This window comes from Chiloscyllium plagiosum, chromosome 6, assembly GCF_004010195.1.
Source record: "Chiloscyllium plagiosum isolate BGI_BamShark_2017 chromosome 6, ASM401019v2, whole genome shotgun sequence".
In the NCBI taxonomy this organism is placed as follows: Eukaryota; Metazoa; Chordata; class Chondrichthyes; order Orectolobiformes; family Hemiscylliidae; genus Chiloscyllium; species Chiloscyllium plagiosum.
In genome coordinates this window covers 80,986,419-80,996,575 of record NC_057715.1, presented here as the reverse complement: position 1 = coordinate 80,996,575, position 10,157 = coordinate 80,986,419, and positions in this window count along the sequence as shown.

Genomic DNA, 10,157 nt, shown 5'->3' with positions numbered 1-10,157 from the left:
AGTTGAAGTGTTGAGCCACGGGGTGGTTGGGTTGGTTGGTCCGCGTGTCCCAGAGGTGTTCTCTGAAACATTCCACAAGTAGACCGTCTGTATCCCCAATATAGAGGAGGCCACATCGGGTGCAGCGGATGCAATAGATGATGTGTGTGGAGGTGCAGGTGAATTTATGGCAGATAGGGAAGGATCCCTTGGGGCCTTGGAGGGAAGTAAGGGGGGAGGTGTGGGCGCAAGTTTTGCATTTCTTGCGGTTGCAGGGGAAGGTGCCGGGAGTGGAGGTTGGGTTGGTGGGGGGTGTGGACCTGACGAGGGAGTCACGGAGGGAGTGGTCTTTTCGGAATGCTGATAGGGGAGGGGAGGGAAATATATCCCTGGTGGTGGGGTTCGTTTGGAGGTGGCGGAAATGACAGATTTCAGATAGTCCAGTGCAAACATTTACCTAATCCACTTCCCATTTGTTATTCGTAAAATTGTCGACCTTACATGGGCAAGTGCAGGTCTAACTAACAACAGTTAACTGGCTTGCCATAATCATAGTTAGGTCATTGTTACATGTTCAAATGATAGACTCATAGAAGTCTACAGCACAGCAAAGGCCCTTTGATCTGTACCAACCAAAAACAAGCACCTAACTATTCTAATCCTGTTTTCCTGAACTTGGCCCATAACTTTGTATGTCTTGGCGTTGCAAATTACACCAAAATATTTTATCATGTTTACCCTATCTATGCCCCTTGTAATTTTATACACCTCAATCATGTCTCCACTCAGTCTCCTCTGCTTTAAGGAAAATAACCTCAGATTGTGTACCATATGCATTTTTTGAATCGCAGTATGAAAGGATTCAGTACAGGGTACACCTTTTGCAATCATAATGTGTGACTGGTGGGTCATAAATAAGCTAATGATTACAGTGGAGAAGATCTAACACCATTAAATAAGTTCTTTTTTTTAGTGCAGAGATCCTTCCAGAGATGAGATTGAGTGATGATGCTTCCAGTACATTAATTGACAATATTATTTTTTTTTTTAAAAAAGTGATGATTGAAAGTAAATTTACAAACTAAGTTAATCACTTTTTGCTTTGTAATATCTCAAGTATGAAGCTTGTCTTTACTGATAATTGGGGTTTATATGAATAGCTATTTCTGATTACGATCTCCTAATATGCACAGGAGAGTGCCAGCTATCCACTTTACTGCAGGATCATACATTTGTAACCAATGCTTCTGCTTTTTATTAGTCTTATGAAACTGCTAAAACCTGAAAAATTATTAACGATTTTAAGGGTTTGCTGACAATCTCAAGCAAAATTTTGAATGTCCAGTCATAGAAAATGCAATGCCAAAATGCTGCATTTTAAGAGATGTTGTGATTCTTAATCAGTTAAAAGAACAATCCTATATCGAACTCTTGGGTACTGCAGGCCGAGAGTTAATCTTAATTGATGCCCGAGGTATTCAAATTTTGAATCTCAAAGTAGTTTCATTCATTGCACAACCATAATGAGACAGTCCTTTGAGCAAGAATTTCCTAAGAGAAACACAAGGATTGAATATCAATTGAAAAGTGTTCTGTATACATGCTGAGCATAAACTGTAACAGGAAACTAATTGCTAATGCAAGATTTAGCTTTCCTACAGCTGGCAGAGCAATGTTAGATAAGTGGACTTGTGGTAATCGAGCTTTCATGTTGGAGTCATGATAATGATTCTGTGCAGATGTAATTCACCACAAAAACAAGTCAGACTCTTAGTTACAGGTGCAAGCATGATGAGATTGTGTCATTAATATTCACTATTTGCTGAAAAATTGACCTGCTAATTTCTGTGACTACTTATTTATATCTGTTTAATCTGATCTTGTGACAGTTCTTGAAATAGTAATTAAATATTTGAATAAATGTAATATACTGAATTATAGCATACTCATTTATAGAGGGAGGAACGTGCATGGCCACTGAGCAAGGTATGTATGGTGGAACAATCTTTTAGAAAAATGAGAAGATGTGTCTAGTTCTGGATAGAGGCTTCAGGATAGTGTACAGAGAAAAGGTAGAATATTGTAGTCTTTATGAAAAGTTAAGCACACAATCATGATGAAACTACTTCTAAGGACATTAGAGAGTAATTTACTATTCATTTTCATTATTTAAAAATGCTAGCATGGTACTGTGTTCAGAAAAATCCATCTACTTCTAACAAAGAGTTGACATTGAATCTAAGGAGCTGCACTATTTCACTACTTAATGTTTTCAGAGATATTTTCTGTTTCTCAGATTTTGGATCCTCATCTAAAAAATACTGAATGTAGTTTTAGTGCGCTGCTTCTATACCAACCAGCTGAGATCTGTGAGCACCTTAGAATTTTTCTGACTGGGGTCACAAAAGTAATTCAGGGTAATTGGGATCTCTCAAACATTGGGACATTCATTTATTTCTGAGCACAGGATAAGTCTTTCATTTGCTATTGTAACTGTATTCATGAAAGCCTTTGTAGAAACTGTAATAGTCTCGACAGGTGGTAGACCTTGTGCCCTCAGCTTGTCCCACTTAGCAGCTTGGCACTTGGAGGCTGATTAGATGTCGAAACACAAGCTGAAGCCTAAACAATGTGACAGCAGGTCATTCCTGGCTGACAGGAGAATGGGAAGGCCCTCAGTCAAATAAAAATTTAATTTTCTCTGCCTCCTGCCCTCCTACTGATTAGAATTCAATGTAGCATCTCCATGGCAACAAGTATCAGTTCTCAGGATTAGCTGTACCAATAAAGTGGAACTAAAATTCATGACACGAATGAAATAACGTTACAATAGATATTAGATTTTTGATTGCCCTATATTAAAAAAATTGCTAATGTGATTGAACATGTTAGAAAATACATGTTCAGAACTTATTTGTGTTCTACTTTGAAGGACTTCAGAAGAATCTTGAAGATCACGTCAGACTTTTAGGTGTTGGTACGGGTTCATTAGACATTCTTTCCTCTCTGGTTAATCCAGAGAGGATCCAACCTGCAACTATTTGCAGCAGAACTGCTCAATGACCACACACTTTGATTGCAGCCTGGCCATTCTTTTGGTACTGAGGAAGATCTTTAATATTTAAAACTGCAGCAATGAGTCCAATTTTGCTGTAAAGGTGAGATTACCTGTGTTTACTTTGGTTCATGTAAATCAGACAATATCTTTTATCAATTACACATGTTCAGTGAAATTAGAGCATTGCTGGTTGAAAGGTTTCTAAAAATGTCTCATGATGTCAGCGTTCTGCTGAACAAGCAGGAAAGTGCATCTCATGTCATCATCAGGTCAACCATGATCCTACTGAATGACAAAGCAGGCTGAAGAGCCCGATGGCCTGCACTTGCTCCTATGTTATTTTGCTATGTGAGGTCCCTGAACTTATGAATATGGTCTATACTCACGAAAAAAGTCAGGGTTTGTCCATTCCATTCTATGAATCTTTTAATGATATGCTGAGAATTAATTGTTTCCAGATTAGCTCTTTGGTAGTGAAAATTAACTTTCATAAATGTGTAACGTAGGATTTAGGAGCAGAAGTCTGTCATTTGACCCTTTGAAACTGTTCCACTATTTGAAAAGATCACGGCTTGTCTGGCTGTGGTCTCAACTGTAGTTCTTGTGTGCCCTTCCACAATCCTTGCCTCCCTGATTCTCAAAAACCAACACAACTCAAACCTGAATAAATTCAATGATCCAGCCTGCACTGCTTTCTGGGGAAGAGATTTGAGTACAAGGATGAACTTCCTGAGCAAGTGGGCACAATTACAATGTTTAAAAGACACTCAGACAAGTACATGAAAGAAAAGATTTGGTGGGATATGGACCAGGTGCAGGCAGGTGGGACTAGTTTAGTTTGGGGATTATGTTTGACATGGACTGATATTAAAATTAATTTCCCTTTTAATTTATTTCTCTCCAGTTTTTATTCCAATCTCTCTCATTTTGCTTTCTGCATGATTTGACCCTGAATTTATTGTTCTAATTGACATTTCCTGATTCAAACTCAGCTCATTAATGACCTTTAATCTGATTGATTAGGGAGCACGCTGTTACTTTCTCAGTTCACTGGTGTTCTAAATGCACTGTTTGACAAAAATTTCCCATGCAAAAGCCCACTGAAATGCAAAGGGAAAGTACAAGGTCAATGAGCATGATTCATTCACTGCTCAGAGCAAAATCTAGCCTGATGTTCAATATATCATCATGTAAAAAAAAGTAGGAAAATTATTCACTTTCTCTTCTAATGGAAGCCAGGTTGTTCTTTGGTTTACTGCCATTTTACTGGATTTCAATATTGATGATAATGTATTCTCAATTCTGGTCATTTTCCACACAGTGCAGGTAAGCAACAATACATGGATGCAAACTGTTAATGATCCTAAGGAACCAACAGAAGTAGAAATGCAAATGAAGATTTAAGCCAATACTTCATTTGGCTGAAATCTAAATACATTTGAACCAGCAAGAAAGGTTAAACATGCATGATTAATAATTCTAACTATCCTGCCAGGTAATTCTTCAGGATTGAATTTTCCCACAGTTAAACGCTGCTTCTCACAATGGCTGATCCCCTGTAGTGCTGTTAGTCTTTTTATCTCAGATCATCTATGTTAAACATAAGCCATACATAGGCTCCAAGACAATATAAGCTTCTAGCTTGTCATTGCAGTGTGATACTAAATGGTTCAGTCACATAAACTGTCAAACTATCCAAAGATTTTTCTGTTAAGAGGTTCTGCATGCAGAAGAGTCAAAGCGAGCATTATATGTTGACACTGTTAGTCTCCAATATGCATTTAGTTCAGTGACTGATGAGTCAAATTGAGATTAGATCTGGTGATAATCAACTGATCTGCAGAACAAAATACTTACAGCACCTCAATTCCACAATCATAGGATGAGGTAACTTAATTCCAAATTACCACTGAATATAATTAAAATTGTTAAAACCTATTAATTGTTTAAGGTAAAGAAAATAATCATTGCCCTTTCAAAAGTTTATTGGGACTTCAAATTAGGTGACTATTTAAATATTCCAAGCAAAAATTGCGTTAAAGTCCATTTCTACCATGTCCAGGCTGCAATGAAAGAGTCAGGTGTAGTTACTGTCAAAGGTGTGGTCTTATGTGTCCTCAACTGGATTATTTAACTGGCATCAGATATAAATCTTTCTAACTATATGAATGAGATATTGCTCATTGCAACAGATTTATTTATATTCCTTTTCTTTTGAATATGTATTTTCAAAATGATTTAAGGATCCACAATAATGTAGCTGAGCTTAAAATATTTCACTCAGTTCTTTGTGTATGTCTGGTGTGTTTATATATTACTTGTTTATGGAATTACTGACAGAAGATGGTGGAATGAGAAATCCCAGATTAAAATAAACTTGCACGTGAGAAACTTTTGTTCTCTCAAAGCACAAAGATTATTATTGCTTTCTCTAGTTTTCTGTTCCCAATCAGCGATTGCAATAATGCCCTGGACAATATGGGCATTGACAAGTTGGAAAAATTCAATGAGACCAGCAAGAATGAGCTTCTTGATGGCAAGAACAAAAATGCTTATGAGCTGGGTGCGAGCAGGTAGGACTAGATCGGGGTGGGATATCTGGTTGGCATGGACGAGTTGGACCGAAGGGTCTGTTTCCATGCTGTATATCTCTATGACTCTAAGTGTTGTATGGTGACACAAGAATTTCTAATAACTGGCAGGACGCCCATTTACATCCATTTGTATTTATTAACATCTCATTATTAGTGATTCTCACCTCATTAATATGTAGTTTTCCATTCACCCACCTGTTGAATAAAAACTAGTCAGTTATCAGTTGACTCCAGCTCGCCACTTGCTCCTCTGAATGTCCATCATGGATATGAGTTAGACATCTCGGGGCATGCTCCACAGACAGTGACTGCTCACATTACCCTGGATCACCCTGTCCATGGATATTTGTAATGGACCCATAACAGCCTCTCTGTACCCTTGTTGCACATTACCAATTCTCGAAAAATACGGTCCTGTGTTTCAATGCTGCGCTCGGGAGCACATTTCAATGAAATGCTGCTGCTGCTGCTGCTACAGAGACAGTATCCCATCTCCATGGATTGAACCAGGGAGCATCTAAGGACTCCTTCCTGCTCTTTTAACACTCATTTTGTGTCCACTTTGCTGCCTTGTTCTGCCTTGCCCTGCTCTGCCTTGCCTTGCTATGCCTTTTTTGCTTTGTGTCCCCTCAGTTGGAGTTTAGTGCTCTCAGTACTTCTGTCCTGACTTGTCTTTTAGCACAGATGCAAAGCGGGTCACTTTACATGCTTTTCAGCAGAGATCAGCCACGGGGGTGGACAGGTTGCTGTATACCATTGTACTACATCAATCTCCTAGCTGCACCATGTGCCTACTACACACGGCATGTGCAAAAACCAAATAATCATGTCACAATGTATAGGTCTTCTGACAAGTTAAGGGAGACATTGTTCAGCCAGGGGGTCCCAGTACAGTAAGTCAAGGGGCAGGCTCTGGTCAGTTTGATAGGCAGTCAGCTGTTTGCACCGATCAGGGCCAGTGTCAGTCCTGTAGGTCTAGTGCAACCAGTTCAAACATTGTAGTAGGTCAGTTGGGGAGCTGCACAGAAATCATCAGGGGTCTGACCACCCATAGTAAGGGCAGTCCACAGGGGGGCTGGGTCATGGTAAGTCCTGGTTGTCTGTCCAATAAAAGCCAATATTGCGATAGAAACTGGTGAATCCAATGGTGGCAGTTGGAGGCTGCCTGCAGAGGGGATGCCAATTGTGAAAGAGGGCAACTCCACACATAAAAGAATGAGGCAATACAGCATTGCAGGGAAAGGTGTAGTGCAGGAGGGGAGGTTATCCAAAGTCAGCAATGTCCTGGAGTTGATGGGGGACAGTGCATCACTATGTTTAGCATAGTAATATGACAATTTGGAGTCAAAGAGTCAATAGAATCAAAAAGTCATACAGCACGGAAACAGGCCTTTTGGTCCAACCAGTCAATGCTGACCATAATCCCAAATTAAACTAGTCTCACCTGCCTGCACTTGGCGCAAATCCCCCTAAACCTTTGTAACAATTATTTGTGATCATTGGTGTCTTTCACCTATATTGTGTTGGTGTCTGTTTAATGCTACTGCCCTTTAAAGGGTCTTATACCACGTGAAAACCTATACGGAATCTTGGTTATTCATGTACTTATCCAAATGTCTTTTAAACATTGTAACTATACCATAAGGCTCAAGGACTTCATCTTAATTGTGAAGATGCATAGATAAATATATGGGTTGCGGCATAATGTGATGAAGATCAAATCTGCTGGGATTGATGGAGAGTGCCACTAACATTGAATATGAAGATTTTGGGAGGTCACCTCCACTGCAAAGCTGGCAGTGTGGTTCACTCCGTGAATTGTGACCGCTGTTTCCTTCCATTGTGTTCCAAATCACAAATATGTAATGGAGATGAAAATAACTGGAGTCGGCAGTGTAAATGGTTTCATTCTGTGAGGGAAGGGACTCCATTTGCATATGTCATAAGGCCATTTAAAAGGCAGTAGCATTAAACAGACACCAACTCAATGTAAGTGAAAGACAACTAAGATCACAAATAGTTGTAAGTGAACCTACTATGTTGAGTATAAATCCTGGCTCCAATTTCACGACGTCATGCAACATTACAAATAAATCCAAATAAGGCTGTGCTGCAGAAGCAGTATGCTGCAGCCTGGAAACATTCAGTCTCATTGCCAAAGTAGTAAGCACCTTCCAAGGTCCTGTAGTTGCACATCATGCAGTAACAGCTCACTTCACATCTTGATCCACAGAATCTTGTGTAGAGCTAAAGATGGCAAAGCTCTGCTCCTTCAATGTTGTATTTGTAACTAGATTGACTTTCACTCAAACAGTTGATGGTACAAAGTATGTCCTCCAAAAAATCATCACCTTAGAGTCATAGAGATGTACGGCACAGAAATAGATCTTTCAGTCCAACTTGTCCATGCTGACCAGATATCCCAACCCAATCTAGTCCCACCTGCCAGCACCCGGCCCACATCCGTCCAAACCCTTCCTGTTCATATACCCATCCAGATGCCTCTTAAATGTTGCAATTGTACTACCTCCACCACTTCCTCTGGCAGCTCATTCCATACACGTACCACCTGTGCGTGAAAACGTTGCTCCTTAGGTCTCTTGTATATCTTTCTCCTCTATGCCTATGTCTTTTAGATCTGGACTCCCCCACCCCAGGGAAGAGACTTTATCTATTTATCCTAACCATGCCCCTCATGATTTCATAAATGTCTATAAAAGGTCATCCCTCAGCGTCCGACACTCCAGGAAAACAGACCCAGCTGATTCAACCTCTCCCTATAGCTCAAATCCTCCAATAGGAAGGAGACCAGAATTGCACACAATATTCCAAAAGCCCTCCACTGCACCATCTGGTCCATCAGAGACTCCAGGTCTCTGTTGGCAAAGTGAGGTGCCAATATTCCTCTATTTGCTGTGTCCTGGACAATTCACATGAACTGTGCAGGGTAGCTCGGGACTGATAGTACTTGGTGCATTTTGATATTTAAAATATGGCATCATGGTCAGGAATCCTGGGAGGTGCCAACAGGAGGCCTGTCCTTCCACCTATGGGAGATACAGCCTGTTAGAGGCTATGAGAATCCTTGCAAGGCCCTTAGGGAATCACGAATTAACCTCCTAATGGAGCTCATTGAGAACGAGTTCCCTTGGCAACAGGCATCAGCTTGCCCAGCTGGAACTCATCAACCTGGTTATTGTGGCGCAATGACAATGGGGCCCTCTTGTGGGACAGTAGTAATGACCCTGCCCCTGAAGTGGGAGGCCCGGGTTCAGGACCCCACCTGTACCACAGGTGTACAATGACATCCCTGAACAAGTTCATTCGGGAAAAAAAGGTTAAATAAAAAAGGCACAATGGTAGAGACTCTACCTCTGTGCCAGGAGAACCATGTTCCAGTCCTAGCTGCTCCAGAGGTGAGTAGTAGCATAATTGCATAGGTTGATTAGAAAATTAAAACGAAAATAAAACAGACCTTAATGGTCGTGTCCCTACTTCTGAGCAGTACAGTGGTAGTGTCCCTACCTCTGAGCCAGGAGATATATGATCAAGTCTCACCTGCTTCAGCTGTATGTATTAACATCTCTGAAGTAAGTAACAGTAAAGCAGAAACTAGGGCAGGACTCTTGTGATGCAGTGGAAGTGTCCCTCATTCTGATGCAGGAGACCATCTGCTCCAGACATGTCATAACATTTCTGAACCCAGTCCCTCTCTTTGATTGTTTGCATTTCCTCCAATGGAATCTGTATCTAATCTGTCACATGGGTGACTACTGGTTAATAGTTGAAACCTAATAAAAAAGTCACGGTGATTTGGTGGTGAGAAAGCCATTCCATTGTGTGTAAGAACACTTCCGGATATGGGGGAAAGAAGAGAAAATGTATAAAAATGAACTGTCATAACTGTCTGTCCCAAGCAGGGACTAGCCTATGTATGCCACGAGCAGTGGTTCTATTTTGGTGTTCAGCAATAAATGATGTTCTTTTCCTGAGTTATTACAGAGGCCTAATGGGCAGAGTGCATAGGTAATGAGGCAAGTTTCAGAAAATAGTGTGAAAAATCTTGTTAGGCCTTACCGAGAGAATCCATCCATAAAACTCACCAAAGTTGACACTCATCCAATTTCTCGTAAAATTCAGTCCAATAACTTCATGTAAATTGTAGTTTAATGGTTTAAGTGACAGAGGAGGAAGTGCTGGATATCTTGAAACGGTTAAAGGTGGATAAATCCCAAGACCTGATCAGGTGTACCTGAGAACTCTGTGGGAAGCTAGAGTATTTATTGCAGGGCCTCTTGCTGAGATATTTGTATCATCGATAGTCACAAGTGAGATGCCGGAAGACTGGAATTTGGCTAACATGGTGCCACTGTTTAAGAAGGGTGGTAAGGAACAGCTAGGGAACTACAGATCAGTGAGCCTAATGTTGGTGGCGGGCAAGTTGTTGGAGGGAATCCTGAGGGACAGGATGTACATGTATTTGGAAAGGCAAGGACTGATTCGGGATAGTCAACATGGCTTTGTGC